This window comes from Lissotriton vulgaris, chromosome 5 (genome assembly GCF_964263255.1).
Source record: "Lissotriton vulgaris chromosome 5, aLisVul1.2, whole genome shotgun sequence".
Taxonomy (NCBI): Eukaryota; Metazoa; Chordata; class Amphibia; order Caudata; family Salamandridae; genus Lissotriton; species Lissotriton vulgaris.
Window position 1 is genome coordinate 560,264,030 of NC_141693.1, and position 24,149 is coordinate 560,288,178.

Sequence of the window (24,149 nt, forward strand, 5' to 3'; positions counted from 1 at the left end):
ATATTTAAATTAATGTGAATAAAACTTATGATTTTGAATAAAAGATGACAACTCAACTTGAAAGTAAAACCTCTAAAACTTTCACATAAATCTAATTTTTGACTTAAATAGAGATCGTCATTAGAATTTATGTGAAGATTTGCTCCTGATCTTCTCTAAAACAATGGCCAATGTCCATGGGACTTGAGAGAACACAAGCGGGGATTGGCCTTGTATGAGATGGTAAACTGAGATTTATTTAAACTGATTCCCTCTCCAACAAGCTCCAGGTGAAAACTGCTGCATATACCTAATACACATTTTTCAATTATGGAGTTGCACTGTTTAGCTCAAAATAAATCTAATAAAAAAGAGAAGTGAATTCCTTTCAATCAACAATATAAACAGCCATCAACAGACAGAGGGTGTTATTTTGGGCCAAATTACGACTACGGTGGGCCATGGGACAGCCGTATTCGTGGTGGCGGTCCTTGAACCGAGAGACTTGTGATCCACCTGTCGTACAATGAGTATAGCAAATGGACCGCCACTTGACCACTGCAATCGTTGGGATCCTTGATCCCATGGTGGTAGCGCAGGAGTCTGAGGCTGCAATATTCTGACAGTTCTGCAGCGGCACCACCATTCATATTACGAGTTTCCTCACTGCTCTACTTTGCATGGCAGTCAGCCCGCCATGAAAATGGTCGTGTTGAGGAAACTCCTAACAGGGCCCCCTGTTGCCTCTGTGCATGGGGATGCATGTAGGGAAGCACATGTTGTGCCTTCGTGTAATTTTGCACCCCATGTTGCTGCACGGAAAGAAATGCACAATATTGTACATTTCTTTTGGTGCAGGAACGGGCTACGGTGGTCTCATGATGATGCTTTTCTAAGGCAGACCTATGTGCCTTAGACACCCACTGTAGTAGGAATTCCACAGCAGGATCAACCAACCTGGATTCCAGTTGGAATCCGGCAGGCGGTCTGACTACAGGTTTGACGGTCTTGCAGGGAAGCGCTGGCTTGGCCGCCTGCTGTAAGATTGCCAAAGTTGTACGCAATCATGCCGTTAGCGTTAGCCAGATGCTGAACAATTGCTACCTGCACTATTTAGAGTGTATACATTCATACACACTCTAAACATGACGGGCAGCATCTATGCCAAACCCTTAATAACCCTTTGATTCTTGATTAACATTGCACCACTTCCTACTACATAAATGAAAAATCTCTTCTCTCCCTCAAGAGCCATGAAAACAAAGAATCCCAAATAGCCTGCTACTAAATCAGTCTTCTGCCAGATGAAACCCTACACTCCCTTCACCTGTAAAACTGAGGAGGCAATGGGCTTCTAACCTTCCTCCCTGGCACGCATCTACACATTTTCCGTACTGCCTTTCAAGCAGAGGCTTGTCCTATTACTGGTGAGTACAAATGTTATCCCACTACTCCCAACCTCTTGGGGGTTTATCCACGAGCCATCCCATCTCACATACAACCTAAAAGCCTATGCATAATTCACAATGCGCTCTCAAAGCACTCCCAGAGTGGGCTTCATAGCTGAAAACCCTCTCTCGACAGTTGTGCTGGCCAACATGCATCACCTATCAAGTGTTCCTCAACAATTCCCAAATAAATTAAACAAAAAACACAAAGGCATACTTTTTCCTCTTCTACCCCCACTTTTTTGGAATACCTTGCCCCTACCTCATCCAACAATGACACCTTGATTCAAAGCATGAAAATCTAACCTCATATTTCTCCTTTTCTCAACTGGCCCTGTCAAATCCCAGTCCTGCCCTCTCTTTCATATCTTTCCACATTCAGCATTTGATATATTACTCCAGCATCCTGTAATATGCTGTATCAGATCCTCACTTCCAAATGTTCATAACATGCCTGTAATTGCATGACTTAATTGTGCATTTGTATACATTGGAATAACTCCATAATAATAAAGGACCTGAGCAGCTATTCGCAGTGAGTAGGACCCATAAACTAGCATATCAATCTATCACACATTCTCATCCGTCACAACACTGATGCTGCACCCCAAAACAATATAAGAGCATCTCTGGTAAATAAATCACACACAAACGACGCATCCTACAAACGCACACAATACATATTGAATATTGAATACTTTCTGTATACATTCTTGCAGTTTCATCTGTAATACTTTGACATGTTTGTCAATGAATAACGTGTTCTGGATCACCTTCACCTCCTTCACAGTTCCAACATTGATTAGCCTTAGTTAGGCCTATTGTATGTCATTCATTTGGAATAAAAAATAATGCATGAATCGCCCATAATCTCATTTGAGCTAAAAAGGGAGCACTTTTTGTGGAAAATCATTTTACGGGGAGCTTTCAGTGGTGTGTGTTCCATTTGTTTACTAATGCCTGAGTTAATAACGCTCTAATTGGGCCCAGAGCCTTGCATATTTCAGAAGCTGCATGTTATCACTTTGTCTGTTTTTTTATTTTTATTAATTTTGGAATTGTGACTCTAGTTTCTTGACAAACTTTAAATTTGAGGAATTTATAAAAGTTCAAGTTAGAGACAATGAACTCAGTTCTGAAAGGCTTGGGACCAAGGTTTTAGATAAGTACCTTTAAATATCCGTCCTGCCCAGCATTATGTCCTGGCGCCAACTTTGAGGTTTTTAGTAAAATATAAAGTGGCATAGCTTGACTTGAGCATTGGGAAGAGTGATTTCCTATCACATTTTTTAACAGCTTCAATGGTATTTTAAATACGGTTATGCGAATGGGCAGTATTATTGTTGTGGCACGGGGGGACAAAGGAAAAGAGTTCACTAGGTTATTCTCAATTGATAACCAACTTGGTTAGAAGTGAGTGTCTGCTTCCAATCACCATGCCTCTTGCCTCGCAAATATAACTTGACCATGGCAATTAAACAATTATTGATATTATCAAATAATTTGATTCGGTAATGTCTTGTTGCTGATTTTGATTGGATGGTAGGTGATGGTGTGATACAAAAGGTTCTTACTGGTGAGGTTCCTCACTGTGAGCAGATGCCATGGTTACAGGTCGAAATGCTGATCCCAAATTCCCTGTGTGTTTTTAACTCGTGTTTTTTCTAGACATTTCGTAATTAAGACTTGTCAAAACCATGGTCATATGTGTGATGCAGACTCTCGAACAGCAGCCGAGTGCTCTAAAGGAAACTGAGGGAAAGTGCAAACAGACTGGTCTGGCTGAAAAGCCAGGACGGTTGTTAAAATGGAAATCACTTGCATTGTGAGTTCAAAGCTATGGGCTCAAACCGATTTATTTCTAAAGTACTTTCAGAGCATGAGAGCTTTTAGAAATTCTGTTTTCCCACAAGAAGACTGTTAGAAATGGGATCTCTGGTTGGCTAATGCTCGCACCAAAGCCAGGCAGAAACCACCACTCTGGTCAGGGGTTGGGAGTTACAAGCCAAAGGTAACCCTGCTCAATCCCTTGGTAGCTTGGCACGAGCAGTCAGGCTTATACCGGAGGCAATGTGTAAAGCACACACACACACAGCAGCAACCCACTAGGCACACCACAAGTACATTACGCAATACTAATCACATTAGGCATAAATCACGCAGTTAAACATAAACTCACTAGCATAAAACATACTATGCAAAACAACCTCCTAATCATAAAACACTGGTAGAGGTATACAGCAGGATGCATAAATACATTACGCATAAATCACATTAGGCATTAGGTAATTACCATCATAAACACAGTATACAATCACCTTCTACAAGAATCACATTAGGTGTTGACCCCAGCCCAACTGGCCTTCCAAGGGGGCTTAAATGCCCGATGACCAGAATGTCCGGGCTTGCCGCGCACACAGCAAAAGCAACAAAGCAAAAGAACAGGCCTAAACATGGCATCTGCCCACCACTTGCTGGGCAGCTGTAGGAATGATCATGGGCACCAGCATCCCCTTTGAGCCCCTCTCTGGGACTCCAAATGAAAATGAAGGTGCCCAAACATCGCAGCTGCCTGCACCCTCGCAGGGCAGCTGGCAGAAATGTGCAAAGGATGTTGGGCACTCCTGGTGCCTCTTGGGACACCACTGGGGCTTCTCAACCAAAATCTGCCCCCCACTTCAAGTTGCACACTTATTTCGTCATAAGTGTGTCACCCTAGGCACCAGTAATCTTATGCTGGAGTCTCCAGCGGTTATGGCTTCAATTTGAAGTTCAACTTAAATTCCTCCAAATAATGTTTACTCCATACGATATATTTGGTTCAAAAACAAGAGTGTTTTTTTCACTTTTTCTCCACTTCATTCAAAACTCAAGACAATCCATTGTTCCAATGCATTTCGGTGCGTAACTGCACCTTCGTCAGGGAACGTCTAAAATTAAACAAACAAAACATTTTCTAAGTTCATGTTACCTCATGTTTAAATGTTCGTACGCGCTTAGTGTGTAGTTAAATGCTCGACTATTATGTGGGAGTTAACTTATTCCGATGTGTTGTCCTTTCAACTAAAGGCAAGTATCTGGGGTGTCTGTCCTGTTTGTTATGTGCCGATGGGTGCCCACATAATAGTCGAGCATTTAACTACACACTAAGCGCGTAAGAACATTTAAACATGAGGTAACATGAACTTAGAAAATGTTTTGTTTGTTTAATTTTAGACGTTCCCTGACGAAGGTGCAGTTACGCACCAAAATGCATTGGAACAATGGATTGTCTTGAGTTTTGAATGAAGTGGAGAAAAAGTCAAGCAATAAACATTAAACTTGAAACTTGAAACTGTGGTTCCTCTGTGGTTATTAGATGGCAATACTGGTGGATGTCGTTTAGAGGCTGCTTCCTCTACTTTATTAATTATAATAGGAAACAATGAATGGATGTTCCTGAAAATTCAGTGTCCCTGTTGCAATGCAGGGTTGGTATGAGAAGTTGCACGGACTGTACAAAATTAAATTGGAATTGGATAACTCTTACACAATTCTGTTGCAATGTAATGTGTGTATGAGAAGTTGAATGGACTTTACAAAATTCCATTCCACTAGGATGAACCTTACACAATTCTGTTGCAATGTATTGTATGTATGATATGTTGGGTGGACCTTACACAAATCTAAGTTGTGAGTTACACAACACCAGCCAGATGTAAGAATCTAAGGACCACGTCATGGGGTGGGCCAGCTACCCAGTGTAGATCACAGTTTCAACACACATGCCATAATTCAAAAGCACTGTTCTTAGAATGCTTAACTGATATTTATCCATAATTTCCCCATTCTCAGTTCCCACAGGTATTTAATGATAGAATACGGGGGTGATAGGGTGATGGTGTTTCTCGTAAGAGAATGCATTTACAGTATTACCAAACTCCCAATAAGGCACACAGACTTCTCTGGGGTTTGGCACTAAATTATGTGCCTCAAAGTGTTATTGATCCTCTTGCCCAGGTCTCTTCTTGAGGATTACTGTGTCCTTGGTGGAACCAGAGATTTCTGCCATCCATGCAAGGTTCACTGGCTCAACTTGCACATGATCCTGAGAAACAATTTTTTATTGCCTTAAGCATCCAAGTTTCACATAGTACTAAATGAATTATCAGATTATTTATAAGAGACGAGACAGACAAAAGAACTTTTCATAATTTAACATTTTACTGCAGTCTCATTCAAATGGCATTATTCTGTATACATCATAGTACATAATGGAATGAGACGGCTTGCAGTGCAATCAGAATTCATTTTCATTTACAGTGTTACTTCTTAATCACAGGGAGTGGAAGGTAGACAGATAACATGGAGGCTGGTGCTTGTATTCTCAGGTCAGCACTTCCTGCCACCTTTTACTGACTGCTGGTCCTGGCAAACTGGAGCACATGGAGCTGTTGAAGAAGAAAGTGAACATTAATGAGTGATTTATATGTCATGTCATGTGCAGAAATGTGGTTTCAGAGCAAAAATAGAAGAAAATGATTCTCCGACACATTTATATGAATGGGGAGAGGGTATTTATTTCTTCAAAAGAAGAAGATAGATGAACAATATTTGACTAAGGTGTTTCACAGAACAACATTATAATTTTAACACTCAGGATCATGGACCTGTGTTGCTATAGATGGCCGCTAACCCCAGCTTCAGCCACAAAATAATGTGCAAAAATGGTGCTCCCGTCACATCTTGTGTATCAGCTTTCAACATAGATCGCCGGGCCATTTAGCTGACACTTTGAGATGCCAAATTGTAATGTTTAGTGTGCTATACGGTTACCAACCCAGCTCGCAGACCAACCTTGAGTAGCAAATCTCAACAGCAGCATCTGGTGAAGTCTCAAAAGCACCAGAAGCCTACAAAAAGTGAGCCTGCCGAAAGGTTTCAATGTCATTAGAAAATCTTCTATCATTTTTCTGTCAAATAAAGACTCCTTCTCTCTCCTGGAGCTTTTTATCCTGATGGTGTCTGCTTACCCCCTGTGGCTCACATGTATTGAACTTTGAATCTGCTTTACTGTATGCAGTCTCTTGGTTCGAACAATTGGACGCACCCACCCAGGCTGACCATGTGAACTCACAGGTCAGCTTAGTTTGGGCTGCTTACCCTGTCTGCATTGGTCAGCTCTGACCAGTGGGTGGCAGGGGAAATCACAGCTGTTAATGTATGGGATTCTACCTTGACTGCCCACCTACCATGGGTCATCAGAGATCATGGGGAGACAGTAGGCTAACACCCACCAGAGTCCTAGTTTTGGGGCCAAATATCCTGTTGCTCTGATGTCAGAGCAGTGAAGAACCAGGTTTCAAAACTAGTGCTCATACTACTGGCTCTAAAGTAGAGCCACACACAACATATCAAAATGGAGGGTAGAAACTGATTAAGAATCAAATTATCCATAAGACATTACAGAAAATGCGTGATATGGACACATTATTCACCAAAAGCTAGGCTGTATGTTTTTTGCCGAAGGTAAGATGTGAGAAAAAATGTTTTGATTCTCGTTTTTTCTGAAGTGATTCTCCCTCCATCTATTGGGACTAGTCTCTAAATTAGAGAAAATAGGGAATTTGGACTCAGATTCTCAAATATTTCGTGCAAAGCAGAGCAGCATCCACATTTGCTGTGCTGGTTGCACAAGAGGGAAAATACAGGGCAGTGCCATATCTCTGAAGGTCAGTCTGCTGCTGGTGTCATCCCATGTGCTGGGCTTAAATGGGGCAGCCTTGATCGACACAGAGCCTCGCACAGGTGCAGAGGTCAGAATGCGCTGTCCAGCAAAGGATCTGTTCTGAAGACAAACATTTTCTGTACAAATTTCCAAGCATAGACAAACTCAGACAGTTCTCACACAATAGAGGACTAGTGTGCACTGCAGCACACATGCAATGTGCCTTTTTTGAGAAAGGAGCACATTTCTCCTTATTTGACACTGCGTAGGCATTTTTGACACAATGCCCTGTCTGGTTATCATGGTAGACTGGCCATTCAATCAAAACCTATAAGTACTTGTGTTGATCTGATCCAGTAACATCTCCTTGACACTAAACCACAGAAAGTAGTTTTTGCAGAATGAAAAGTGCATCTTTCCCTTGCAAAACACCTCTTGTGAGGGATAGAAAGTGGTAGGCACAGTTTTGCTTCATGCTAACTCCTGCCTAAAGTCTTAATAAACCAGAGGCTTGATGTTCTTGGGTAAACTTTTTCAATGGACAAGACGCCATGCTCTGAAGTTGTTAAGTGAAGTCCATTATAATGCTGGAAAGAGCAAGACAGGAACAGTCACCGAAGTCCATCCTGGAAGACAGAACTGCGACACCTACATCTGCTCTTTTAGGGAAGACCAAGAGCTAACGGATCCTACCTATGCTCATCACCATTCCGAACTGTGCAGTGAGGTTAAAAATCATGCCATAAGAATTCTTAAGTCTGAAGCTGGACCTACATGTTGTGAAAAAGGCGCACATTCTGAAGGGATAGTTTGGTGCTGGATCAAGCCTCCATAACCAGCCACCATTCGCTACATGGAAAGAGCCTCTTTCAATGGACTCCTGCACTGACGCGTCACACAGGAAGTGACAGCACTTTTCCAACCATAACAGTCTCTTTGCTGCAAGGGTGTGAACCACCTACGTGTCGCCTTTATTTCTCAATGGAAGACCAATCTATTACATCTACAGTGCTCTAGATCTACAGTACTGTCACTAAAACCACAGATACTGCTTTAGTCGCACTTAACAGCATTCACCTTACAACCGTAGGGGCTTATTTATGAGACACTTGCAAAACCTTTGCACCGCTGAGTAAAAGGCCACGCAGTGCTATATTTACAAAGGGACACATCTAGGCAGATGTGCCACTTTGTAAACCCCTACGCCACATTACCTGCGTCAGGTATAATGATTGCAGCGTGGGCGTTCCCTGGCAAGAAAGCCTTGTAGAAATGGCACAGTGAAATCTACCAGATTTTACTGCACCACTTCTAGGATGCCACTGCGTCAAAACCTTACACCTGCCTCTTAGCAGGTGTAAGGCTGACACAGTGCAATTGTTGTAGGCAATTGTTGTAGGCCTCCCCCATTACTGGAGTTGCGTCATGCTTACGACACGACAGCAGTAATGCTTGAGTTTTACGTCAACAGATACATCAGGATTCCTGAAGCATCTGTCAATCCTTGCAACATGGAGTGCCGTACAGTAAATACGGTTTATCTATGGGGGCGTAAGGAGGGCGCAGAGAAAAGTGTTGCATCGCTTTTTTATCGCAGCGATGCAACACTTAAAAAAAGATTAGGCCCTTAATCTTTAGAATGGCTTTCGGATTGGTTTTACGCCATATTATGCTTTTGGAAACTGAAAAGAGATCTTTATTAATAATAAACTCACCCTAAAAAAATAACTAGCATTATGAAAGCAGATACATATTGCTAAATAACGATGTTTTTGAATTCAATACATGAATGACGTCTTTTCATTGGGAATGGTCAGCGCTGTGGTCATCTTCCTGTGATGAAACTTACCTGGCTCACACTGGGGTTCCCACCGGGGCTCACACTGGGGCTTACACTGAGGCTCACATTGAGGGACTGGGTCCTGGCACAGCACCACTGGGGCACATGCTGAAAAGGAAGACAAGGGTGCACATTACAAACTTATACATAACATACGGTAGAGTGCACATCTGATCTATATTGACAAACCTAGCAGTCTTACATTAGACAGAAGCTACTGAGATACACAGGGGCCCATTCACAACCCTGCTGGGTTTTCTACATCATGATATAAGTCCATAAGATCGACCTACAAAAATATCGCACCTGCTATTTCACAAAGTATATAGTTACTATTTTGAACTTTTTATCTAACTTACTTTGTGATGTGACGGTTAGTTCAATGTAGTGGATGTGATATTGTTGTCATGTGATATAAAGCATGTGATATAGAGATAATATACCCTCTACAGCACACAGTGAATAAAGACTATTAGTGGTTTGGAAAACAGTCTAAAGATTGCAAAGTAAACAGACATCATTTTATTCAATATAAGGAGCTAAAAAAAGGGGTCATTTTGCAAAGTAATAATACATCGAAGAGGAGTTCGACCACAGTCTGCAGATTGATTTACATAGTTTTTTTCAGGCATATGTTTGGCCCATTAGTATGTATGTCTGACTCGTGCACGAAAAGAAAAAGAGGTGAAGAAAATATCGAAAAGTTTGAAAGCAGGAGTTACTTAAATAGAAATTTAAAACAAAAAAGTTCTTAAAAGAACGCAAATGCCCGTCCTGAAATGGTCAAACAAACGCACGAACGCATAATTATTGATGAAAAAAAGCGTATTTCAGCTATGACTGTCAGCGTCATGTACGTACGCACATACATGCACAGTTTATACCTGCGCGGGCATTAACAGTTTATGAATCCATCAAATGCCAATGCACTGCATGTGGAATTCATGCAATTCTTTTTCAGCACCCTCATTAGTATTTACATATCCTTTGTCGGGATGTGACTGGGACATGTTCATTCACAGAACCAGTATGGACAGAGTTTCTGTTGTCATCAGCTTGGCTGTGGAACAGGTTCCAACCGGAAGGGCTACTGCTGAAGGAGTCAATATTTTAGATTACCCAGAAGGTCTCCCTATAATTTTGCTCTCATTGCTCCTGTAGGAGGAAGCATCATGACCTCTATGTAAGGGATGGCAACATTTGAATGAAAAAATATAAATCGGATAAGATAACTTTCCCCACATTTCATTTTAGCAAAACATGTAATCAAGTTATTGCTGTTGTTGCTGGTGTTGAAGGAAGATGGTGGCTCGGCCACACTAAGTAGGACAATATAGAACATTTTTACTGAAAATAAACCCTCATTGTTAAGCAGGTGGTGGCCCCATTCTTTCCGGGTCCAGTCCCTAATTCCAGTGTACCTTTAACTCCTGTTGTATGCAGATATTTCAGAAATCAAAATTGTCAAAATGATTTTGAGCTATAGGTTGTGAGCTTGAAGCACTTTAATGGTACCAAACTGGGAAATCTGTGAGGCACCTAAAAGACTAGTGTGGCTGAAAAGCATGACAAATTGGTAAGAAGTAAATCCATTATAGGTGAACCCGCCATACTATGGACTCCATTCCAGTCTTAAACGACTTAAAGAGGCAGTGAGGTTTCAGTCAGAAATTCTGATTTCCTTATTGCTCAATCTGCTTTGGCAGGTGAACAGTAAGCCTACAACCATAAAGCTTTACAGTGACACCGAAAGGTATGCCCCATAGTAAGTATCCCATTAACTAAGGCTTTGATCACAAATCTTTGGCTTTGCCTTGGTTACAACTTGTTCTCCATATGCTGCCTATTAGACCATCTGGAAAACCTAGTTGTTGATTCTGACACAGTTTAAAAAAGATCAAACACAGACTTCACTAGTCTTATTGAACACACCAGAGTCTCCTCTATTTTTACTCTCAAGCTTCTTGGTGTTAGTTTTGATCCCTGTAGATGAAACTTCTGTTTATAGTAATTAAATAAATTAGCATGCTGTCTACAGATCTTGGTCTTTTAATGAAATTTAATTATCGTATAACATCAAAAGTTTTGATTGGTATGTGAGACTAAAATTATTTCGTCTAGCTTTCTGCACATTTTGCCAAATTTAGTTTTCTGTGGAGCAAATTGAGAATATAATAGTGACACACACTGTAAAAAGAACAACAGAAGAAAGCGTCCATGAGTTTTATTGAATTCATCATGATGATTGGGGAGCTGGAAACCCCAACACTTTGAAACAAAATTTAAAAAGAGCCAAAGTAGAGGGATTGCAATGTAATCATAAATTAAAGAAAGAGTTGTATGATGAGACTGAATTGCGGATATTAGCATTGCTTTTTATAGATGCATATTGTTGCTTTTGATTTGACATACAATATGGTCTTTGATCCCTTGCCTCAATCATTGATAATAAGGAGCCAGAAAAAAAGAGACAACTGAGAATATGTACAGGAAAATGTTGGAGCACGGTGTAATGCCAAATTTGACAACGCCGCGCTCTGACATTTTCAAAATGCAGAGATGTGCTGTATTTACTACAATACGGTGCACCCTTGTGTTTACCCTAGTACTGACTCTAACAAAGCTGCTAAGTGCCAGAGCAGGCACCCTTGCGTCATGTTGCTAGGTCTGCCTGCACTGCAGGGTGCGATTGTTTATGTGCAAGAAGGGACATCTTCCTGCACATAAACAATCTTTAAAGGTAATTTGTTATTTCTATGCAGCAAACATAGAAAGAGCAAAGTACTAGGAGACATTTATAATTTCCCCTGGTATCGGCACCCTAAGACCAGGTTTTACCTGGCCTCAGCTTTTGGCGCTGCCCCATCCTTGTAAATGTGGGGCAACGTCCACCAGCAACGGGTGTTGCAGTGGAACTCCCACTGCAACACACATTGCACACCCCTTTGCCGTACCAGACAGCTTAACAGAACCTTTTAAATAAGGGGTTTGAAGCAATGTCACCGGAATGTCAGAAAAATTGACACTCAAGTGGCGTTAGGGGCTTATAAATATGCCTCGTTTTTTAGATCTGCCAAAGAAGTTCCGGTTCTTGAGCTTGGGCGCTTAGTCCATTCCACTTTCCACATCAGTTTAACTGGAAACTTTTCAAAGTATGAAAGACATGGGTAGTGCCCAGCTAAATACAATTCCACCTAAATTGTAATTTTGGAATACCTAAAGCATTGCCTTCATACCTAATTAATCTCCTGTAACTTTTTGTAAACGATGTTATCTTCTAATTTTGATACGTTTGTATAGCATTGTGAGTGAAGAGTTGAAAGAAAGGGTTGTAAGCACTCATGAGTGGTGACTACATGATAAATTGATATTACAATTATAGCACGATCCTAGTAAAGCTACTAAATGGACATTTTAAAAACATGACGGTAAGAAAAGACCACCAGTCACATCAAGTCTGCAAGTTCTGCACATATGTTACTTAAGGTTTTGCAATTGTTACAGTGAAAATATTACGACCTTGTCATTTATTTGGAGATTGTATGTTACAAGCAGACCCCAACTCATGTTTCATCTCACATTTAATCACCACTTTTATGCACTTTCTAGTGGATCACATAAGATGGCAACTAGCAAACTGATTTCATCGCAGAACATGTAGGATCACAAAATTTGAAAAGTTAGAAAGTTAGGTTGGCCAGATTGTGCTTGCCCTTAGCTAGCTCATGTTCCCATCTTCCTCTAATTTAATCTGCCTGTTTATATAATTTGTCTAAGTCACAACTAATTACTTACGGTCTTGGCATTTCTCCACGACTTTAACATCTTGACACTGTGTCTTCTGAGTTTCCCTGTATCCTCCCTTGGCAGACATGGTCGTCACTTCCACCGGCGTCAAACTCAGCCACTAGGTAAAATATCGAAAGAGTCACTTCGAGTTGTGCCCAGCCTTGTCAAAGATGAGGCTTATATACACAGGAAATCTGCCCCTTCCACTAGTTGAGCAACATTATCAGTCATATTTTCACACCCATAATTTTTATCATATCTCAAGAGGAAGATCACGATTAATTGGTTTGTTTTCTTGCACGAGGACAGAGTGTTGGACTTTCTAATCTCGCAAGATATTTCACAATTATGCTGCACTGTTCCTATTTTTTGAGGTGTGTCTCTTAAGGTTTGCTGATAAATCATTACTAGTATATGTTAATTATTTGAATACATACCATTGGGCGGAAGACTATTCAGAATTTGCATACCAAGCATATCTAGGAGAGTGCTACTTATTTGACCTCTAATCTCAATAGTCTTCCCTTACTTCCTCTTTGAGTGTGAAATTCCTTTAGTCCAACACAACTAGCACACTAACCCTTGAAGTTTCTGCATGTCTTTAGAAATGGGGCATACACTGCTGTGCTCAGCGCCTCTTCAGGCACAACACTATAAAACTATATACCATCTTTACCATACGCCTTCAAAGATAGCTCAGTGGGGTGGCACAGCTGGAACCACCTGTTTTAGATGTGGAAGCTTAGATGCAGATTTAATTCATGTATTTGCAGCATGTCCTCACCTGCAGTCGCTCAAAAAAGACATTGAGGGCTTTATAAATAGAGTACTAGGAACAGATATTCCCTTAACCCCCTCAATAATTCTTCTAGGGGTAAAGGAGGAGGATGGGCAACAACAGGGCGGGGAGAATCTTTCTTATTTTTAGCTATGTCAGTTATGAGACTTTGTATTGCATCTGCATGGCTGGACCCTTTGCCACCGTCATTTCATCAGTGGCTGGCTAAATTACTAACAATATACAATTTGGAGGTTGAGATTTATGCAAGGAAAGGGAAAAAGGGAAGAAAAACTGGTAAGCAGATTTGGGATCCTATCACTAACTGGTCAGAAGGGAGTAGGGATTGAAAGGCTTGAACTATATATAAGAATTATATAAATGCTTAATTTGCCTTGAACTGTTAATTTTTTGTTTATGTTCTGATCTCTTGCTTAGTTGGTCAGATATTTTACAATCCTGTCTGGACTTTAAAATTATTTCACTTCTGTATCCTTTCTTTCTGTAATTGCGAAGGAAATTGTAACAATTGGAAACCTTATTCTCTCTTTCTTCATTGTCTCTGTTTTTTAATGCTTCTGTTACATGTAATATATCGCCGTGCCCTGTATGTAAAAGTGGGATAAAATCACTCAATAAAAAGATTTAAATAAAAAAAAGCATACCAAGCATATCTAGGAGAGTGTTACTTATTTGACCTCTAATCTCACTACTCTTTCCTTACTTCCTCTTTCAGTGTGAAATTCTTTTAGTTCAACACAACTAGCACACTAACCCTTGAAGCCCATGGAATTCAATTGTTTCGCTATGTGAACAGAACTGTAAATGACTTTCTCCCCTGTCAGTTGGCTGTGGTATTTTCTTGGAGCTAAAATTATTTCCCCACTTAGCTTTGTGGCAATATTTTACAGTGAGTGCTCGAGAAGTAGTCTCCTCTGAGATTGTTGTTATTTTCCACTTCAGTGCACTTTTCCTTATGATTTTCCTAGTCCCAATGGGCTCCCAGTGTAGTGATCCTCAAACTATGAGGAAAGATCGAAACCTTCTGCTTCCTTACGCTCAGCCTTTATGCCAAAGGGGTGTGAATCCTAAACCAACAGACATTCTATCTTCACCCCGTTCATCTTTGCTCACCAAGCTGGTCCACGTCACCCTGTTAGGAGATGGCATCTCCCAACTCTACACATGAATTCGGCCTCCAGATCCAGGATGGGACTGACTTTAGGGCAATAAACAGAGCTTGAAAAACATCAACTTCTAATTGGTGCATGCTTCCAGGATATGTTGGTATTAGAGATCAGCAGTATGTGTCTAGTCCATGGAGAAGATAGCAAGAATGATGGTTAATGTCCTTACACAACACAATCTACCTTCCAACTCTTAGTCCTCATTAGGACTCGCACCCACCCAACCTTACTTTTATTATTGCGGGAAGAGATCACCAGAGAAGCCCTCTGTATTCACCAGACACACCCTCCATTACCAGGGGAAAGAGGAAGCCCATGTTTCTAGGGCCTGCCACCAAATCCATCACCAGTGGTAGGTAACCTCTGGACCAGGCCTCTACCACCATATGGCACACCCTCCACCAGTGGTGGCAGGCATCTGCAAAGGAGAAAGGCCTTGGATCAGGCCTCTGTCCCCAAAATTCCATCCACATCTACAGTCCGAGGCAGGAGGTTTTTGAACAGTACTGTAGCCAAATGCTTCTTTATGGGGAAATGCCCTCTGAATCACACTTGGCCTTTGGCCCCACCCAGCAGACCAGTGTAGACTTTTATGGGGCCTCTGTGCCAAAACATTTCTGTAAATAGTGCTTAATAGTAGTTGCAAATATGTATCTGTGCTGTAAATACATGGTCTTACTGTTAACCACTTTAATAATACTCAATGCATCAAAGTTGAAAGTATGAAAGTCTGAGTTAGACTTGCCAAGCATTAATACTCCTCCCCAACTACCTCCCCTTGAAAGGCGGGCAGTTGCGGTGAAGATTCAGTGACATGGAAGGCTGATTCCCAATTAACACTATCAGCCTTTCAGGAGCATTATATGACAGGATGTGATGAAAGGAGTTTGTAGGGAAGGGACAGGAGAAATAGTTTTGGTGAGAGTGGACAATGGAAGGATACAGGTCAATAAAATGTGGAGGTGGGCAGTTATAGGACACATGGGATAGAAGTGCACAGAGGGAACAGATGGGGAAGTGACAGTGCTGGGCTTTATTTCCTAAGCAGCTCTGACAAAATGCTCAAACAATCTTCCCCTTTGATATTTCACTTTCCACTCCTTTGTCTCTCTTTTTCTCCTTCTCTTCTCTTCTCTTCTCTTCTCTTCTCTTCTCTTCTCTTCTCTTCTCTTCTCTTCTCTTCTCTTCTCTTCCCTTCCCTTCTCTTCTCTTCTCTTCTCTTCTCTTCTCTTCTCTTCTCTTCTCTTCTCTTCTCTTCTCTTCTCTTCTCTTCTCTTCTCTTCTCTTCTCTTCTCTTCTCTTCTCTTCTATGTCTCCGATTGCTTGGACTCTCTGATCCTGTTTCCCTCTCTCTAGAATACTTTTTATCTGCTGCTACAATAGGGGAGCTGGAGAAAGGGATAGAAGCTCCAGCAGAGGCACTGGGACCCCGATTGTCTCCAACCCACCAGGACATGCCGGGTGGAATAAAAGGCCAGTGTTGCCCTGAAAGTGAGATGATTAGGGAGAGGATTGAGGTATACGAGAGGGAGTGAAAGGAGTACCAAGCAGTGATAGAGAAATGAGCAGTCACAGAAGAAGTTGATAATGACAGCAGAGGTAGACAGTGACACTAGCACTGCCCCAGTGTCATGATCCTCCGTAACCAGAGAGGAAACAGCATCACCCCAGAAAGCCAAGAGACATAGCGTTGTGAGAATGCGTTTTGAATGTTGCAGGAGTAGAACCACAATATCCAGAAGGCATTAGGGAAGCCACTACGTCTTCTCCAGTGTTTGGTACTGCCTATTTTAGCACCTCTCCTAGAGAGGGCAGGTGCTTGACAATCGTTTGAGAGCTGATGGACCATGGCTCTTTGTTCGAGTTTCTCCCCGATGCCATTTGGATTCATTGTTCCAGTCTTTGTTAGCTCCATGTTGTCAGTGCTTTTCTTCGAGTGCTCTGAAAGCGTCAAGCGCTCCTTGGAACACTGAAACAATATCGACGGACCGAATATCGAGTACAAAAATTATCGACGTAATTATATCGAGTACAAAAATATCGACTCCCAATACTTAAACATAAAACTACTAAAATATCGACTCAAAAATATCGCAACAAAAAAACATCGAAAACAACATTATCGGCCCTTAAAAGTATCGCAATTAAAATATATCGACTTTCAATACACATAAAGACATAATCAAAAATATCGAAAACAAAAATATAGACCACTAAAATATCGATAAATCAAATTATCGACTGCACTATACATAATAAATATGCGAATATATCTGTAGAAAAACACTTTAATCGTAACATAAATCAGCATACTTATATAAAATATAACATACTTCAATTAAACAATAAAAAAACAGCAACATTTATAACATATAAAACATGTTTATAATATAATAAGTTCACATTATATAATCATATAAAACATTATACAGCTCACATTACAAAACAATATTAAATGAAAACCACAATATAAACCCATTACCTACCATCTACAAAACGAATCACTGAACTATCAAAAAAATTCAAAATATCTCAAACAACCAATAAAAAACACCAAACAATTAAATCAACCAATTAAATTAACCTACACATAATTCAAACACTACATAAAGAAAGAAAACACACAATTAGATACCACTTGGTGCTACAAAATGTGAAGAAGGGAAAACTCTGCCAAATTTTCACCAGAACAGAAAACTGCTACTATCAAACAAAGGATAAAGAAAACCAAAGTAAGTACCTGACATTAACTACTAGGCTTAGCACTACAAACTACAAATAATACATTAAACAATAAACTAATCTTTTTCTTTCATTTTTACCATTTATTGCAGATATACCACAATTAAAGAAAAAAAGGCCAACATTTACAAACCTATCAACTCAAAACAAAGTAAGTATACAAACTGAAATAACAGAGACAACTTATAAAACGAAACTTAGAAAGAAAACGTCCAAGTGAAAAGGAATCCAATACTTGTAAACAAAACATATACAAAAAATTATTTTTCTTTTACCAACGGAGCCATCTATAACACAAATAGGCCCGAAACTAACTAAAGTAACGAAAAAAATGTACAACACCTTACAAAGCCAAGTAACCCTATACCCAACTACCAGAGACCTACCATACCTATCTACCATAGCTAAAACAATTCTTTAAACCTAAGTCACATACCTACAATATTCAAATAGTAAACATAAAATATAGATATTAAACACATGTTAGAAACTGTAACAAAATTATTGAAATATATTTAATATATTTATTTAAATATATCTAAATAATTTCCTTACAATTTCTAACATATACCATAAAATTACATAAAAAATAACATAACAATCCCACCCAATAAAAAAAATTAAAATATTTACTCACTTTGTTGTTGAAGAGAAACCTTTGTAACCAAATAAGTCATTCCTTCGAAGTAATCCACCCAAACAATCCAAACGAGATCATCCAAAAATAACACGTAATCAAAAAAATTCTGCTCCAACACAATCCACTCGGAAACCCTTAAAAAACCCAAAAATAGTTCACAAAAACAGAAAAAAAGGCTCCATGGAAATGTAATATAAATAATATTAAAAAAACAGATCCTTAACGATTCTTCTCCATAATGGATCCAACGATAAGCCACTAAAGACCCGAAAATAGTGTAAAAGATAAAAAACGCTCCAGGAAAAAAGGAAAATGTTAGAAAGTGTGTCGCTAATATATTACAAAATAATAGAGACCCTTCATACGAAAAAAAACTGCAATCTTCTCCCAAAAATAACATCCACATAAAGTACCTGTAAAATAGAAACAAAATACATACCCACCCGCACACAATACACCCCACCATACAATATAAAACATTATTAAACACAATACAAAACATTACGTTACATTTCTAACCCTAATCCTACCTCATCAACATACTAACCCAAAACTAGTAAACTGGAACCAAAACGATAACGTTAACCGTAACTACCGCCTAAAACACACACATCCTACAACTACCAAACAACTACCAAACAATAGAAAACTTACACACACTCCACAAACACTCAAACTAAACATATAACTTATATAAAGTGCTTAAAATTAAACTTATGCTTCCATACGCGAAGCAGGCTCCAACCGCGAGCTGTTCCCAATCGAAATGACACAAAATAACATGGCACGGTTACAAAATAAGCCCAAACAACCAAATAGTCCAATTTATATTAACATTAAATAACATTTTTTAATTATTTCACACATGCTACAATATACATTATGTAACTATTGTATTTTTTCAATTAAACAAAAATGTAACATTGTTATAAAAATTATTCCAATGTACTATATGTTATTTTCAATACCTTTACATTAAATAAACAAACATTTATCTTATTAAAAATTACTCACATGACTGTATGAATATACAACACTGTTATTAATATTACTATTATTTACTGTTTGTATCAACCAATATTTTACCTAAAAACATTAGCAATGTATCTGTAAACATAATTATTATGAATATTTTAAATATTAAAAATAAAAAATTATTTAAAAAAACACAAATGTAAATATTATAATAATGTTAACAAAACCTAACTTTTTGTATTAATGTTTATAAATATGTGTACTACAAAAAATGTTTAAAAATACTACCACAATGTTAAAACATTAGAAAAAAATTTGTTGTATATGACTTGTCAAATACATTTTTATTTTTACATTACAAACTGTGAAATAAACAAAAAAATACACTTACAAAATATTACTTTACCTTAAAATAATTGTAATAAATTATGTTTGTAATAATAATCTTTTGAGACAAATGTACAACTGTGATGAAAATGTAAATATTTGTAATTTATATAATGAAAATAAAAATGTACAGATAACATTGAAAAATGTCAATACAATTATTTTCTGATTTCTTATTTTACAACCTACTTTTTGAAAATAATGACATACTTAAAACATGCTGTGACTCTAATTTTGTTTTAATTACTAACAATTACAATAATTAATTTATTTTGTTATAATAATTTTACCATACAACATGAGTTCAACTTAGTTAATATTATTATATTTACTCTCACAAAATACTAAACATTCATATATTATAATTTACTATTCCCACTGCATCAACTATATATTCTACCAAAATGCTGAACAGTCAACCAAAATAATTTATCATTCCCACTCCACCAAGTATAAACTCAGAGAAGGTGCTAAACCCTTAACCCACATAAATTACTATTCCAACTCCACCAAATATAAACTCAGGGAAGGTGCTGGATACTCAAACAATATAATTTAGTATTCCAACTCCACCAAGTATAAAACTCAGGGAAGGTGCTGGACCCAAACCCATATAATTTACGATTCCCACTCCAGCAAGTACAACGTCAGGAGGAAAGGTGCTGGACACTCAAACAATATAATATACTATTCCCACTCCACCAAGTACTAACTCAGGGAAGGGGCTGGATACCAAACCCATATAATTTACTATTCCTACTCCACCAAGTACAAACTCAGGGAAGGTGCTGGACACAAAACCCATATAATTTACTATTCCCACTCCACCAAGTACAAAGTCAGGGAAGGTGCTGGACACAAAACCCATATAATTTACTATTCCCACTCCACCAAGTACAAAGTCAGGGAAGGTGCTGGACACAAAACCCATATAATTTACTATTCCCACTCCACCAAGTACAAAGTCAGGGAAGTTGCTGGACACTCAAACAATATAATTTACTAGTCCCACTCCAGAAAATACAAACTCAGGGAAGGTGCTGGACAGAAAACCCATATAATTTACTATTCCCACTCTACCAAGTACAAAGTCAGGGAAGGTGCTGGACACAAAACCCATATAATTTATTATTCCCACTCCACCAAGTACAAAGTCAGAGAAGGTGCTGGACACAAAACCCATATAATTTACTATTACCACTCCACCAAGTAGTAACTCCCGAAAAGTGCTGGACAATCATACTATATAATGTACTATTCCCACTCCACCAAGTATAAACTCAGGGAAGATGTTGGACAATCAAACAATATTATTAAGTAATCCCACTCAAACAACAACAAACTCAGGTAATGTAGTGTACACAAAACCAATATATTTTACTATTATTTATTTATTTTTTAATTTTATTTTAATTATAACATTTTAGTAATACATTTTACAAATTCAAATTTTAAAAACACTCCGCACCCTATACCCATAAAAACCCACATCCCACTCTTAAATTTTTATTTAAATGTTAAAAGATTTTATAAACAAATTACATTTTTTTTAAATTTATAAGAAATAAAATTAATGATTATAAATTTTAACAAAACTAACCTCCCTATTCCCATAAAACACACATCCCATTCCTAAATTTAAGCATAATTTTTTTTTAAAATTCTTTTTTAATAATTTACTTTTTAAATTAAAAAAAATATATTACAAATGTAACATTTTACAACAATCCCCACCTTATTCCTCTAAAAGCCCACATCCCACTCCTACATTTTTTTTTAAAAAAATGTTATTAAAATAAAATGTACATTTTAAAAGTTCACAATTTTTAAACAGTCTCCACCCTATTCCCTTAAAAACCCACATACTATTCCTAATTTTTTTTTCAATTTTTTTTTTAAATGTTTGTAGTTTTTATCAAAAAAAATATTTTAAAATTTCAAATTTTTTAAAAACTCCCCACCCTATTTCCCTAAAAACCCACATCCCACTCCTAAATTTTATTATACATTTATTTAAATATTTTTAATAATTTTAAATTTTTTATAAAAAATAAATAAAAAATACATTCTAAAATCCCTTTTTTAAAACACTCCCCACCCTATTCCATTAAAAACCCACATACCACTCCTAAATTTTATTATACATTTAAATATTTTTATTAAAAAAAATGTATTAAAAAAATTCATAATTCTATTTTCTATAAAAAATAAATAAAAAATAAATTCTAAAATCCCTTTTTTAAAACACTCCCCACCCTATTCCATTAAAAACCCACATCCCGCTCCGAAATTTTATTGCACTTTTTTTTTTAAATAATTTTTTTTAAATTATTTATTAAAAATTATATAATATATATATATATTTTAATAACTTAAATTTCATATTTAACAATCTAAAAAACAAATATAAATATTCTTACACTCTATATTAATAATTTCGATATTTTAACATTCGATATTCTGACACTCGATATTTATTAATTACTAACATAAACAATATTTTACACACTCGTTATTAACAACTCAATATTACTACCTTTGATATTTTTTAATATTAAAATCGATATTACTTACCTTGATATTACTTACCTCGATATTATTGCAGACTCGACATTCCTGACTCGATATTATGTCCATTCGATAAGACTGCATACCGCCCAGAGCGTCTTTCCAGCTTTTTATTGTCCATTCAGATGCAGACGCTCCATAGAGCCGGAGCTCTCATCTGCAGAAAGGAGAAGGAAATGTTCGGCAGATCTGCTTTGGAGCTTTTCCTTCACGTTCCTTCCTCGAACGCTGGTTTTAAAGAGGAAGCCCCTCCTTCCTACCTCAGCTATGCCTGGGGGACTCGCCTTTGCTCTGAGCTGCTGGAGCACCTCGCAGAGAACTAAAATTCATCATTCTTCTTCGCTAGATATTTTTCTGTTCTTTTTTCTAAGCACATGAGGATTCATGTGCTTGATTTCGTTTCTTCATACGAGACTAGTCACTTTAACCAGAGGGGCAGCTCACACTCTCAGGACGAGAGTGAAGATTATTATCATTTGTTTCATTTCAAGGGATTACAGCCTTGCTACTTTGTTTAAACTATCAGATGCCGTTTTAGGAGCGCAGCTGCTTGCAGATTATCCGTAGGAATTACGGCAGATACATTTAGCCCTAGTGGGCCCTCATTCTTTGATGACATTTATCTGAGATGCAACCCTTCCCTGTATGTGCAGTATGCAAGTTGGCCTAGAGGAGAGGGGGTTTAACACAACTACCATTCACACTGTTATAGCGGGGTGTCCGCTGTTATTAATATGTGTGTTTTCTTTCATATATACAGGGTGCCACCATAGTTTCCTATGAGAAAGAAGGTTTTCCCGTTTTAAGGAAAGGACTGAAGAGGCCCTGTGGTGTTGGACCACTGCATTTTATTTTTTTAACCATTTTCATTTTCCCCTGCCTATTTCTGTGCAGGGTAGGGTGTTATATGCTGCCTGCGGAGTAGTGCATGGGGGAACTGGGAACTGTACATCGCCCCTGCTGGATCTGTTCCTGAGGGTTGTTGGCTGGTGTGCTGTGAACCAATCTTAACCTGACCGATTGACACGCCCAAGTAGCATACCCAGCCAGGGCGATGGGCACCTATGCGTTCCTCACCTTCATTTTATGTCTGCCATGCAAGTGGAGGTTAATGCTTTTCTAACTGAAAAACCTGACCTAAGGAAAGAAATGGGTACTATACAGAGAGATGTGGCTAGACTAGTTAAAAAGGGTAAGCCAGAACATGCTGGGGCGGTCTTACATCAGTGAGTGGATGTTGCATACCGCCACAGCACCCGCAAACAGGTGTACCTCTAGCCCATCAAAACCCATTTCAACAGGAGGGAGAGAATCCAGAGCTGGGTAATTAAACACCCCTCTCTCTCCCCATAGTTGGCATCAAGGCCTGTAAAAGGGTGCTTCGACAACCAGTGACCAAAGACCCTTTTGTGTTGCCCGGCGGTGTCGCCTCTATTACCCACAAAATATTAACAAATGAAGAAGCAGGCGCTGGAGACTGAAAGGCAGGAAACAAGGGTTTATTCTCTCCGGAGGAGAACACATCAATTCAGACAGCAAGTATCGTCACGAGGTGCTCTAACCGCATCTCTGAGGCCTGGCCTCTTATACTCAGATTTATTGCTTTATTACATGAAACACATATTTGTCAATACTTTGATGTACGGAAAGGCGTCCTAGGAATCCCCGCTTCAAGCCCGTTCCCACACGTTTACAGTTGAAATTCCCACCCCGGTCACAACAGATGATGCTTATCACGCAGCTGGACATTTCGCCGATTCACGGAATGTGTGGAGTTGATCGGATCTCATGGGGTGAAGGGTGTTCGATCGACTCGAGGGTCCTTTGATAGGGGGAAGCTTCCTACTGTACGGGGGGGTAATACACAGTGTCCGCAGGGCCAGGTGGTGGCCTGGGAACAGGGGAGACAAACGGGCACACAGGAAAAGGGGGGTTTACCTCAAAGGACTTGGGACCATGAAAGGGATGAAGGGAGGTGTCGCGCTGGGAACAGGATGGGATTCCGAGGCAGAGCTGCGCTGAGGAGGGGTTTATGACCCGTGGCGTTTGAGAGCGAGGGGGTTGTCAGTATGCAAGGGATGCATGCGGGGCTAGGAGAGGGTGAGAGAC

General features: G+C 38.9%; 1 long non-coding RNA gene across 3 annotated transcripts in view; it reads right to left on the reverse strand.

Moving 5' to 3' along the window:
• Positions 1–5,611: 5,611 nt before the first annotated feature.
• LOC147711267 (uncharacterized) overlaps positions 5,612–24,149 on the reverse strand; it is a 331,066-nt gene continuing 312,528 nt past the window's right edge. For 2 of the 3 annotated variants that reach the window (XR_015295907.1, XR_015295906.1), the window contains exons 2-3: positions 8,984–9,082; positions 5,612–5,857 (exon numbers count right to left, since the gene is read on the reverse strand). This is a non-coding gene — a long non-coding RNA (uncharacterized LOC147711267). Of the gene's footprint in view, positions 5,858–8,983; positions 9,083–12,769; positions 12,927–24,149 lie in introns of those variants that run through there. The other variant, XR_015295905.1, reaches the window with a different exon arrangement.